Here is a 13,465-nt window from a genome sequence, read left to right as displayed (position 1 = left end):
CTTAGACTTGAGGTCACTTAGGAGCCATTTCTCAGGCTTATAACGCGTGCGCGTGCGTGCGAGTAGTAGTTTTATTTAATTCGTTCTTAATTAGATACATATTTTTTTATTTTTCTTTATTAAAGATGTCTGTTAAGATTTAGAAGAGGATTGTCACGATCTAATATATGTTCCTTGGGAGAGGTTAAAGACGAGTTAACAATATTTCGGGTTAGATGGTCTGATTTTTGTAAGTCTAAACAGAAAGGAGGGCTATGAATCCATGATCTTCTTCTGCTTAATTTGAACCTCTTTGAAAAAATGGAGGTGGAGATTGATCTTAAACAATATTAATTTGTGGTGAGATATTCTTTTTCTAGATACAAGCCTAGGGGAATAATATCTTCTTATTTTAGATTAACATCTTAATGGTGGAAAGGTGTCCCTTTCCATGGCTCCAACCTTGTAGTCCTTTATGATTGATATGTGGATAACATGTTTAAAAAGGCAGGGTCTCATATGCTTACCTCTTTTTAGGAAGACCCTTAGGTGAGGCCGACATCACCGTAAGCTACTTTCCCTAGAATTGGCTAATAGGAAGATGGAGTGGTGGTTTGGAATCTACAATGGAGAATGATCATTTTTGTCTAGGAACTTGACCCGGTTAATAATCTCCACATAGATATTCAGGTTAGTTTATCTCTAGCCATGAACTTTTGATGGTGGTACCATGGGAATGATGATGTTTCCTCGGCCTACAATGCACTTCTTGATACTAGATTCAATGAGGACACCTTCAAATCTATAGTTAGTAAGTATTTATCATTTATCTAGGATATTGGGTACCTTTTAAGATGGTGGTTTTCTCTTGACAACTTTTCCTCGAGTGAATTTAAAAAAAAGAGAACATTTTTAAACATCACATCTTACATGATTCAATGGTACATTTTGTTCCTTTTTTTGGAATTCTTGGAATCATTCAATTGGACCGTGAAGCGGTGGTGATTCCTCTTCGATCAACCTTGTAAAATCGCAGGTGGATAAAAACTAGAGTATAACCAAAAAAATTAAATTGAACTGTCCATAACCGTTCTAACTAAAGAATCAAAGCCGGTTTTGTGAAACCGCTTGGTTCAACATTGACCAATTTTAGTTTTTTTTTAAATTGAAAAATTAACATGTAAGCATTAATTAAACATTTATTTATCACCAAAAAGAAGCCATTGTTTTTCTAGATCCACACAAAATTCTAAATTATATCATTTCTGATATAATTTTTGTTTCTTTCACCCACACTCAATAATCATCCCATCATGTCTTTCAAATATAGTCATGTTGTCCATTTCAATATTGGTCGTCATCGTTCAACTTAGAGTTTATGTTGTTACTTTATTTTAGATACTAGTTTTTCTTTATTTTTAAATTGATTTATTAGATTTTCATTCATGATGTAGTGAATGGAACCCTGTGAGTCACTCTCAATCCATACCTTTGAAAATCTCCTATTTGCCGCATTTTCTAACGATAGAGATAAGCTTTGCATGCAACACAATAATCGACCTATGCCTGCAGCTGATGCGCCAAAGAATACCTCCCAATGTGACTAAGTTCTCTTGAACTAAGCCATACATGTTTATTTTCATCCACCCCAAAATTGGGTGACGTCACCTAACTGTTATGATTCTAGGAACATTTCTATACCTTCTCTCAATCTTCAATCTATCCAAAATGTCTAACTCTAGCTTACGATTAGCTATCCAACCTTTTTAGAGCGAGGAACTCATTTTGGTATGATCCATGATGGTTCCCACCGTTATGTGAACATTAGGTGTAACATTACTGAATCATCTTTCATTTCATGCCAACCAAATGCAATGAATCGTGTGAGTCCAAGTTGCTAAAGTCATGTCTTTAAGTTTGGGGGTGCCAACCTAGCATCATCATATGCCAAATATCCTCAAAAGACTTTGGTAAAACTATAATCCCAAATATTGAGGTTATCACCTTCCAAATAGCCATTGCAAATTGGAAATCAAAGATAATGTGAACTAATGAATCATAATGCCTATTGCACAAACCACACATAAGGCCAAATGTCCTCCATAAGGGAAGGACACCGAAGGAGGAAGAAAATATTGTTAAATTAGCTTAGCCAAGTCATGGGTATTCTAATGAATCTCCAGGTCCAAACTAATTTATCTTGAAGTTGGTCCCTATGGAGCATAAAATCATAAATACATATATAAATGTTTGAGTGCTTGTTTGATATGAAGTTAGGGATAACCGACTTGCCATCCTCGATAAGATCGCTCACTTTAATGGATAATATAGTTCTAGTTTGTAACCGTATGTCTAGAATGTCACTGATCGTCAAACCCAACCAATTATCATTCTAGAAATAATGTTTTCACCATTACATATAACCCATATGGTATTTTCCATAACCGTATCAAAGTGCTGGTGTATACTAGGACAAATGAAAAAGTAATGTGATACTGCTTCGATCGACTATTTTGAAGATACCTTGACCTAGCGACATTAGCCCAGTCTTCGTTGGATGTGATAAACCACCAGGTAAGATTTAAAAGAAAAGCCTAATTCATTTTCCTAGTGATCTCATACCCAATCCGCCAGATTTAATGTGCGTACAAACATCTTTCCAAGCAACTATGCATATTTTTTGGATAAGAATATCTCCACCCCAAATAAAGTTTATGAACCAAGTATCCAATTGAGCCAGAACCTTGGTTGACCAACATTAAATATGGAAGGAGTAGACCAACATTCTTAGAGCAATATACTTTATCAACTAAACTCTTCCCATAATTGTCAGTAACGTCCATTTCCAAGAGGCTAATTTGGATATGATTTTGTGGGAAATTCGTTAGAAGTGAATTTGATTAGATTTTCCTTTGAATATAAGACACTCTAGGTACTGAAATGGGATTTGACCATTTTTAAAACCCAACCAATTATGGATAGTACCGACTCTTTGTGAGGACATTGCTCCAGCGTAGAGTTTACTCTTGTCTTTACTAATGACCTGTCCTAACTGTCATACCCCAAAATTTACCCATCATTTTTCCTGAAAAAAAAAAAAAAAAAAGAAAAAAAGAAAAAAAAGAAAAAAAAAAGAAAAAAAAAAAAAAAAAAAAAAAAAGAAAAAAAATTTAATTAATTAATTAATTAATTAATTAATTAATTAATTAAATAATTAAAATAAATAAATAAATAAAATATAACAAATTATTTTGGACTTGGGTCTCCCTCATTCCAAGCCCATTACCCACAAAATTAGTCTATAAATACTGAAGTTTCAGTAGAGGAAAAGGACTTGGAGTTAGACTGAGAGTTTACACTGGGAGATTCACTGGAGAAAGAAGGAAGAGAAGCAAAATACTCTGAGGTTTCCTTGGAACAAAACTTTGAGGAAAAAGAAAGAGAGAGAACAGAGAAGGACGGATAGAAACTTTGGCATAGGAACCCTGCCAACCCGGAGAATTCAGAATAAAGAAACCCTGAAGGCAGCTCATCCGCCCCGAAGCCATCGCCGCCCAATTCCCGCCGCCTAACTCATTCCGATACCACAAGTGGTCAATCCCTTCAACCTTGAATTGGCAAACAGGTTTGCATATCTCTATTGTTTATACTTTCAATTGGCCATATCTACACATATAATGCATCATGATTAAATGTTGATATATAATTTGCTTTCGTATGTGAATTTAAATATGCCTGAATACCCTGAATGTTTGACCATACTGTTCCTGTGATAAAATGCCATAAAGTTCAAGGTTCCTAACATGGGGCTGTTTTTCTCAAAATTCAAAATCCGTGGTCGTTCGCCTGGCCTTCGCTAGGCGAGGCAGAGGCGAACGAGACAGTACCTGATTTTTCTAGTCTGTTTTTTTTATGTTTTTATCATAGCCATGCATTATTCATCCTATCCTATTTACTGTTGCGATATTTTTCCGGTGTAATCTTCGATTGCACCCTGATTTGGTATTCTGACATGTTTCTTTTTGAGCTTCGAAAAGGTTCACATATCCCAGGAAAAGGTTATTGGCTAGGTATTCCACTTTATTTGTGGGATACCCTTGTGGAGTTTTCACCCTAAATTACCTAATTAATTTTGATGTATTAATTTTAATGTATTAATTTTAATGTATTAATTTTAATGTATTAATTTTAATGTGGGAGAATTCCTCCTAATCACCTAATTAATTGTAAAACTTTGCCTTTGAATAAGTGATCTTGGACCTCTCTTTGTTGCCTTACGATTACGATATTACGGTCATGTCCCGCGAATGTGGGGATACCCTTAGCAAAGACCCTTCGGTTAAATCATCATAAAATAAATTATAGTCCCTCGGATGTTGCCTTCGAATATACAACTTTGTCCCTCGATGACCCTCCGATGTTGCCTACGATTAAATGATGATAGTCCCTTCGAATGCTAAGGTATCCTCATAACTGTTGCCTTCAATGACCAATCGATGACCCTACGATGACCCTTTTACATCCAAAGGATAAAACTACTTATTTCTCAATAATAAGGACAGTTTTACCCTCATAAGGATAGGAAATGCCCGTAAAGACCTTGGGTCGGTATAACTCTTAATTGCTGGCTCACAACTTAAAACACTTTTTCGCACCTCACACCTTTCAAAATACCTTTAGAAAATCACCACTTGGTATACATTCATACTAGAATCATTACCGAGTTATATTTTTCTAAACAATTTTCAAAACTAAACGAGATAACCACTTTGTATACATTCATACAAGAATCATTACAAAGTTAAATTCTCTTTTCAAAACAATTTTCCAAACAATTCACAAACACTTTTTTCAGACAAAAATAATATAAGTGATCGAGCAATTAAGAGCCCATGGATAACCATGGATACAAAGGGTGCTAACACCTTCCCTTTGTATAATGTACCTCCCGAACCCAAAATCTAAATTAAGGTCTTTCCTGTTCTTTTCCACCTTTCCTTATTGGATAAAAGAAAAGTCGGTGGCGACTCTTGCTAACCGCGACATTGCGATTAAAACCACAAAAAGTCCAGTTCACCGTATGACAGAACTGGCGACTCTGCTGGGGAATATTTAAAAAGAGAGGTTACCTTAAAAACAAGATCACTTATTCAATTTGTCTGATTTATTTTTAAGGGATTGCTTGGGTATGTTATGCTTGAGTGAAAGATCCTACACCCGGATCTAGTGTACCTTAGGTAAGTAGCAAGAGATCATCGCGACTGTCCGGCGTATACTGGAATGGTCAAAATGATGGCTACGGTTAATGTGGCACTTTGGATGTCCTGATGTTCCTCATGTTAGTTGAGGAAATATTTGGCATTCGCGTGGTGTCATAAAAGCATTAACCAGACCTTTAGAACCCTAATTGACTCATCCTGGCCATTAGAAAGTAGTGAGATAACTGGCTTCGGTTCCGACTGGAGTTGGTTGAGACTCGATACTACACTCTTTGAGATTGGACTTTAGGGAAGCTTCGGTCAACCACTTGGTGTTGCACTGAAGTGGACTTAAGGAAAGGTCAATGATTTGAGATCCTTCTAGAACCCGGTTACTATTCTAAGACAGGTTGAACCCACCAAACTTCAGTGGGGAGGGTACTTACCTATGGAACTCATGCAAGCCTTAAAACCTAGGAATGATTGTTGTATGACTTGCTTATGCTTGTTATTTGTTTAATATCATAACATCATAACATCATAACATCATAACATCATAACATTATGACATTGCACTAATCACTTCGAGGACTTAGGGATTTAACTTGGCTCTATTTTGTAAGGCTATGGCTCCCAGGAAGACTATCCGGATAAATTTTGTAGTCATCTCTCCTCAACTCAAGGATTTAGTGTCAGAACTTCCTGATCAGGCTCAGTTCGTCAAAAAGCATGGTTCTCTCCTCGATTTGGTTACCACTGGTTTCAAAGAAGATATGATGAGAGTCCTATTCCAGTTCTTCGATCCTAAACATCATTGCTTCACATTCCCAGATTATCAGTTGGTGCCCACATTAGAAGAATTTTCCCAGCTGCTTGGGATACCTATTCTTGATCAAATACCTTTCAGTGGTTTAGAAAAGATTCCGAGGTCCGAAAAAGTTGTCGCAGCTTTACACATGACAAAGTCAGATATTGAAGCTAATTGGGTAACAAGAAGTGGAGTTAAGGGTTTACTTGCCAAATTTCTGATGAATAAGGCCCGAGAATTCTTAAAAGTCATGAATGTCCATGCTTTCGAGGAGATTCTAGCATTACTAATCTATGGTTTGGTGTTATTCCCTAATCCAGATCAATTCATAGATATGAATGCTATTCAGATATTTCTCGCTCGTAACCCTGTGCCTACCTTGCTCGGCGACATTCTGCATTCCCTTCACACTCGTACTATGAAGAGGCAAGGGACTCTCATGTGCTGCATACCTTTATTATCCAGGTGGTTTATTTCGCACCTTCCTCAGTCAGTCTTGAAGAATGAGCAAAGTTTGAGATGGTCTCAAAGGATAATGTCGCTCTCCCACTCAGACATCCGTTGGTGTCCTCATTTCAAAGAAAACAATATCATCATTGACCGTTGTGGAGAATTCCCTAATGTACCACTCATGGGGATAAGATGAGGTATTACTTATAATCCTGCTTTAGCCCTACGTCAGTTTGGTTGTGCTCGAAGAGATGGTCCACATGAAATAATTATACAAGGCACGGTGTTTGACTATGATAACGATTCCCAAGGTCTCCGTCAAAGATTTGTGCGAGCTTGGGGCATGGTGAAAAGAAGTACTTTAGGACAGAAAAACTCTATTCCTATGGAACCTTATCTCAGATGGGTCCGCACAAGAGCTCGTGAACTTGTCATGCCATATCTGGCAGTCGGACCACTGATTGTTGAACCAGAAGCTGAAGGAGGTACTCCTCAGATCGTTCCTTATCCAGATATGCCTACCGATGTTGAAGAGTTAAAGAAGTCCTGGATCCAGTTGAGAGAGGAAAGGGATACTTTTGAAGCCCAGTTCTGTGCTACAAGGAAGAAGGTGTTAGAGCTCACCGGCCAGCTTAATGAGGAACGAAGACTCAATACATATCTTCGCCCAAAAAGAAGCCGTCCCTGGGAGACCTGAGCTTTTATTGTATTTTACTTCTTATTATAATGAATATTAATCAAATATTATTAATAAAAGTGGCTTTCTTTTTTGGTAGTTTATGCAAAATTAAATTCCAAAAGTCCTTGAAAACATTTCATACATTGCATAGCATAACATGACATTGCATAACAGGTACTCTAAAAGGATCAGTATTCTCACGGTTTTCCTTCAAACAGAAAAATGGACCTCGAACAAACTGTCAAAGATCTCCAGGCTCAGAATGCTCAACTCCAGGAGATGATCTTGAACTTATCCAAGGGGCAGGAGGAACTAAAGACTCTCTTGCTCAAGAAGAAAAAGGACAAGAAATCTGTGAGGCACATTAACCCGGGAAGAAGGCAGTTTACGAAGATCAATATGACTTTAGCACAAGCACTGCAGGGTATGCTAAAAGTAAATTTAATTACCCTCAGAGATCCTCCTGCAAAACCCAACACTACTTCTCCTCGTTATAATCCCAACGCCAGGTGTGCCTATCACTCCGATAGCCCCGGGCATGATACGAATGATTGCTGGTCGCTGAAGAACAAGATTCAGGATATGATCGACGCTGGGGAATTTGAATTTGATCCTCTGGATATTCCTAAAGTCATCACTGCTCCTATGCCCGATCATGACAAGACTGTTAATGCTGTAGAAGATGTGAATAGCGATTGCAACTTGGATAATTGGAAGGCTGAAGACACTATTCCAACTTCCTTTAGTCAGGAGTAATTGTTTGTTGTTTATTCAATGTATCAAATTTGGTTAAATGTTTTGTCATTCTCATAAGCATATTCATATTCAATAAATCAATGGACTTTTTGCATTCAAATATTGCGCTCTTTATCTTTCCTGTCATTTTTCAAATAAGCTATGCTTTCTTGCACACACTCACGTAACAAATTGCGTATCCACATCCACTCTGGATCCTGTTGATAATAGTTCTGCTACTGTTCATTATGACTTCGAAAATCCGATCTACCAAGCCGAAGATGGAAGTGAGGAAGATTGTGAAGTACCTGAAGAACTTGCCAGACTGTTACTGAAAGAAGAAAGGACTATACAGCCGCATGAGGAGTCAATTGAAACTGTCGATCTGAGTACTAAAAGTAGACAAGAAAGAAGTCAGAAGCCTCTTGGGGCACTTGAATTACATTGCCCGGTTTATATCCTACTTGACTGCTACTTGCAAACCTATCTTCAAATTACTGAGGACAGTCAAGAGATGATGAATGTCAGGAAACTTTTGATAAAATCAAGAAGTGTCTCCAAGAACCTCCAATTTTGACACCACCAGTTGAAGGAAGACCTCTAATCATGTATTTGACCGTGTTAGAAAATCCAATGAGGTGTGTTGGGGCAACATGACGAGTCTGGTCGAAAAGAGCATGCCATATACCGCCTTAGCAAAAGGTACCGACTGTGAAACAAGATACTCATAGCTCGAGAAAGCTTGCTGCGCTTTGGCTTGGGCTGCTCGCCGACTAAGACAGTACATGTTGAATCATACCACTTTATTGATTTCTAAGATGGGTTCTATCAAATATCTATTCGAGAAACTTGTTGTCTCCTGAAAGAGTTATCACTGATAATAGTGCTAATTTGAACAACAAGATGGTTACTGCACTCTGCACGCGGTTCAAAATAAAACACTCTAATTCTTCTCCGTACCGGCCAAGGATGAACGGCGCCGTGGAGGCTGCTAACAATGTCCAGAAGCTTATACAAAAGATGACAGTAATGTACAAAGACTGGCATGAGATGTTACCATTTGCTTTTCATGACTATCGCACTTCAGTACGCACTTCGACAGGGGCAGCTCCGTTCTCTTTAGTCTATGGAATGGAAGCCATCTTACCAGTGGAAGTTCAGATTCCCTCGCTAAGAATCATGAAAGAGGCGGGCTTAGATGAAGAGGAACGGATTCAGACTCGACTCGATCAGATAAATTTGATTGAAGAGACTCGCGGCTGTTTGTCATAGGCAGATATATCAGAAACGCATGACCCAGGCATTCAACGAAAGGGTCAAGCGACAAGTGTATCAAATTGGCGACTTGGTAATCAAGCGTATCGTGCTACCGCAAACTGATCCCAGAGGCAAATGGAATCCCACGTACAAAGGGCCATTTGTAGTTAGGAAGGTATTCTCTGGTGGAGCCATGATACTTGCTACAGTGGATGGCGAAGATTTCCCGCATCCCGTGAACGCGGACATAGTTAAAAAATACTACGCATGAAAAAGACCCGCTAGATCGACGTATCTAGGCAAAAGTAAGGGCATCCCGGCGAACCAAAAGGGTTCGGGCAAAAATTAGGGATATATATAAAAAAATGTACACCCGGCAAGTCGAAAACCTGAAAAGGTGGCTTGGGCAAAAAAGGGTATCCTGGTGGACTGAAAACCTGAAAAGGCGGTCCAGGCAAAAATTAGGGATTAAAGCGTATGACTATGTCCCGTTCTCAGTCAACTTTCATCCAAGTTCAAGGGACTGACCAAGCCAATCACTTCTATCCGACAGCAGGGGATGAGATGCTTGAAGACATAATGGCAGTAGTAGACTTAAAATCAATAGGACTTTTTCTGCATAGCTTTCTCTTTGTTTTTGACAATTTCCTCTTACTAGGATTTCTGTCTCCTTGTACACAATTTGCCTGTTTATAGGCCTTCTTTCAAAAATCAATACAACCCTCTTTCAAAAAAGATGCTTTTGTTTTTTACTTTTCTGTTTTGGTTGCGTAAATGTCCATTGATTTAATTTGAATTAATATGTGCATTTGAATATGACCAATGTTTACCAAAATACATGCATAGAATAGCAATAGCAATTACTACCCTACTTCAGGATCAAGGAAAAGATCTAATCATGCTTCCAATGAATCCACTACCAATTCTCTTCCCCCCAGCAAGCCTGTTTTTTTCCCCAGAAGAAGTTGGCAGTATTCCCCGGCACAGCCAGCTATTCCCCAACAGAGGTCGGCATCATCAGACAGATTGATCATCTCATCCATCCCCAGCCAGGCTCTGTTGAATATCTCTACCATCAGACAGAAATCAGAACCCCCAACCGAGAGAGGGTCCTCAACACGAATATCTCCAATCAGTAGATGGGGATTTATTTTCCCCAGTAGAGTCCCCAAGCAGAACTTCTCATACGCATAACTCATTCATTGCATCATTTCACAGCATACGCATGCATACAACATTCGCATTTATTTTCGAAAGCATAAAACATCTCATGCATCATGACATGGCATAAAGCTAACTTTTCTTTGCAGGTTAATTATCCTCCTGATATAGTCAAAGTAAAAGGCTCATTCAGGCAGACGCCTTTATCAATCACAGACAAGATTCAGATACATATTCCAGATGCAATTCATGGGAACATTCATTCTGACAACACTTCGATATCCTCCTAGCGATGGCATCTTTAAGCCCATCCCAGACATTTATTGCAAGTACAACGTATACAGATACAGCCTAACATACGGTTCATTCTGATTCAGCTCAACATATGACTCCTTCAACTCAGATACGATCTAGCGTACGATCCATTCTGACCTTCTTCAACTCAGATACGATCTAACAGACGATCCATTCTGACCCTCAACAACTCAGATACGATCTAGCGTACGATCCATTCTGACCTTCTTCAACTCAAGTACAGTCTAATGCACGACCAAGTTAGACCTTCATCTGACCAGATGCTACCTTCGGACAGGTACATTTCTGGATGGTAGTCCAGTATACGGCTACTCCCTTTCTCAGATGCTACCTTCGGACAGGTACATTTCTGAATGGTAGTCTAATATACGGCTACTCCCTTTCCCAGATGCTACCTTCGGACAGGTACATTTCTGGATGGTAGTCCAGTATACGGCTACTCCCTTTCCCAGATGCTACCTTCGGACAGGTACATTTCTGGATGGTAGTCTAGTATACGGCTACTCCCTTTCCCAGATGCTACCTTCGGACAGGTACATTTCTGGATGGTAGTCTAGTATACGGCTACTCCCTTTCCCAGATGCTACCTTCGGACAGGTACATTTCTGGATGGTAGTCCAGTATACGGCTACTCCCTTTCCCAGATGCTACCTTCGGACAGGTACATTTCTGGATGATAGTCCAGTATACAGCTACTCCCTTACTCAGATGCTACCTTCGGACAGGTACATTTCTGAATGGTAGTCTAGTATGCGGCTACTCCCTTTCCCAGATGCTACCTTCGGACAGGTACATTTCTGGATGGTAGTCCAGTATACGGCTACTCCCTTTCCCAGATGCTACCTTCGGACAGGTACATTTCTGGATGGTAGTCTAGTATACGGCTACTCCCTTTCCCAGATGCTACCTTCGGACAGGTACATTTCTGGATGGTAGTCCAGTATACGGCTACTCCCTTTCTCAGATGCTACCTTCGGACAGGTACATTTCTGAATGGTAGTCTAGTATACGGCTACTCCCTTACTCAGATGCTACCTAGTGTACGGTACATTTCTGAAGTGTAGTCTAGTGTACGACTACTCCCTTTTACCATCAGATTCAGCCTACTGGACGGCTCATTCTGCAACTCAGATTCGATTTAATGTACGATCCATTCTGAGCTCCAGCAACTCCAATGCGGTCTAACGTACGACCCATTCGGATCCTCAACTACTCAGATGCTACCTAGTGTACGGTACATTTCTGAAGTGTAGTCTAGTGTACGACTACCCCTTTCATCATCAGATTCAGCCTAACGGACGACTCTCTCTTCAACTCTGATACGATCTAGCGTATGGTCCATTCTGATCCTTTATCCCCAACAGCATATGACACACTCCGACTCCCCAGCGAAGTCGGCAGCCTAATGGATGACTCATTATTCGGTCTAATGTACGACCCAGTGTGGCACCCATGTCTTCAAATTGGCCTAATGTACGGCTCGATCTGAAGCTTTCGTCATCAAACCTCCCGGATGGCATCTTTAAGCCCATCTCCAGCAAGACCAACTGTCGATCCTCAAGTGCAAATTTTTGGGGCATTCTAGTGTTCAATAATCTTCCACCTCCAGACCACGAATGGCATACACGCCATCCTAACTCTCTCGGTTCAAGAATATTGAACAGGGGCAGCTGTCATACCCCAAAATTTACCCATCATTTTTCCTGGAAAAAAAAAAAAAAAAAAAAAAAAAAAAAAAAAAAAGAAAAAAAGAAAAAAAGAAAAAAAAAAAAAAAATTAATTAATTAATTAATTAATTAATTAATTAATTAAATAATTAAAATAAATAAATAAATAAAATATAACAAATTATTTTGGACTTGGGTCTCCCTCATTCCAAGCCCATTACCCACAAAATTAGTCTATAAATACTGAAGTTTCAGTAGAGGAAAAGGACTTGGAGTTAGACTGAGAGTTTACACTGGGAGATTCACTGGAGAAAGAAGGAAGAGAAGCAAAATACTCTGAGGTTTCCTTGGAACAAAACTTTGAGGAAAAAGAAAGAGAGAGAACAGAGAAGGACGGATAGAAACTTTGGCATAGGAACCCTGCCAACCCGGAGAATTCAGAATAAAGAAACCCTGAAGGCAGCTCATCCGCCCCGAAGCCATCGCCGCCCAATTCCCGCCGCCTAACTCATTCCGATACCACAAGTGGTCAATCCCTTCAACCTTGAATTGGCAAACAGGTTTGCATATCTCTATTGTTTATACTTTCAATTGGCCATATCTACACATATAATGCATCATGATTAAATGTTGATATATAATTTGCTTTCGTATGTGAATTTAAATATGCCTGAATACCCTGAATGTTTGACCATACTGTTCCTGTGATAAAATGCCATAAAGTTCAAGGTTCCTAACATGGGGCTGTTTTTCTCAAAATTCAAAATCCGTGGTCGTTCGCCTGGCCTTCGCTAGGCGAGGCAGAGGCGAACGAGACAGTACCTGATTTTTCTAGTCTGTTTTTTTTATGTTTTTATCATAGCCATGCATTATTCATCCTATCCTATTTACTGTTGCGATATTTTTCCGGTGTAATCTTCGATTGCACCCTGATTTGGTATTCTGACATGTTTCTTTTTGAGCTTCGAAAAGGTTCACATATCCCAGGAAAAGGTTATTGGCTAGGTATTCCACTTTATTTGTGGGATACCCTTGTGGAGTTTTCACCCTAAATTACCTAATTAATTTTGATGTATTAATTTTAATGTATTAATTTTAATGTATTAATTTTAATGTATTAATTTTAATGTGGGAGAATTCCTCCTAATCACCTAATTAATTGTAAAACTTTGCCTTTGAATAAGTGATCTTGGACCTCTCTTTGTTGCCTTACGAT

This window comes from Lathyrus oleraceus, chromosome 7 (genome assembly GCF_024323335.1).
Source record: "Lathyrus oleraceus cultivar Zhongwan6 chromosome 7, CAAS_Psat_ZW6_1.0, whole genome shotgun sequence".
NCBI classification, from domain to species: Eukaryota; Viridiplantae; Streptophyta; class Magnoliopsida; order Fabales; family Fabaceae; genus Lathyrus; species Lathyrus oleraceus.
This window is presented reverse-complemented; position numbering follows the sequence as displayed.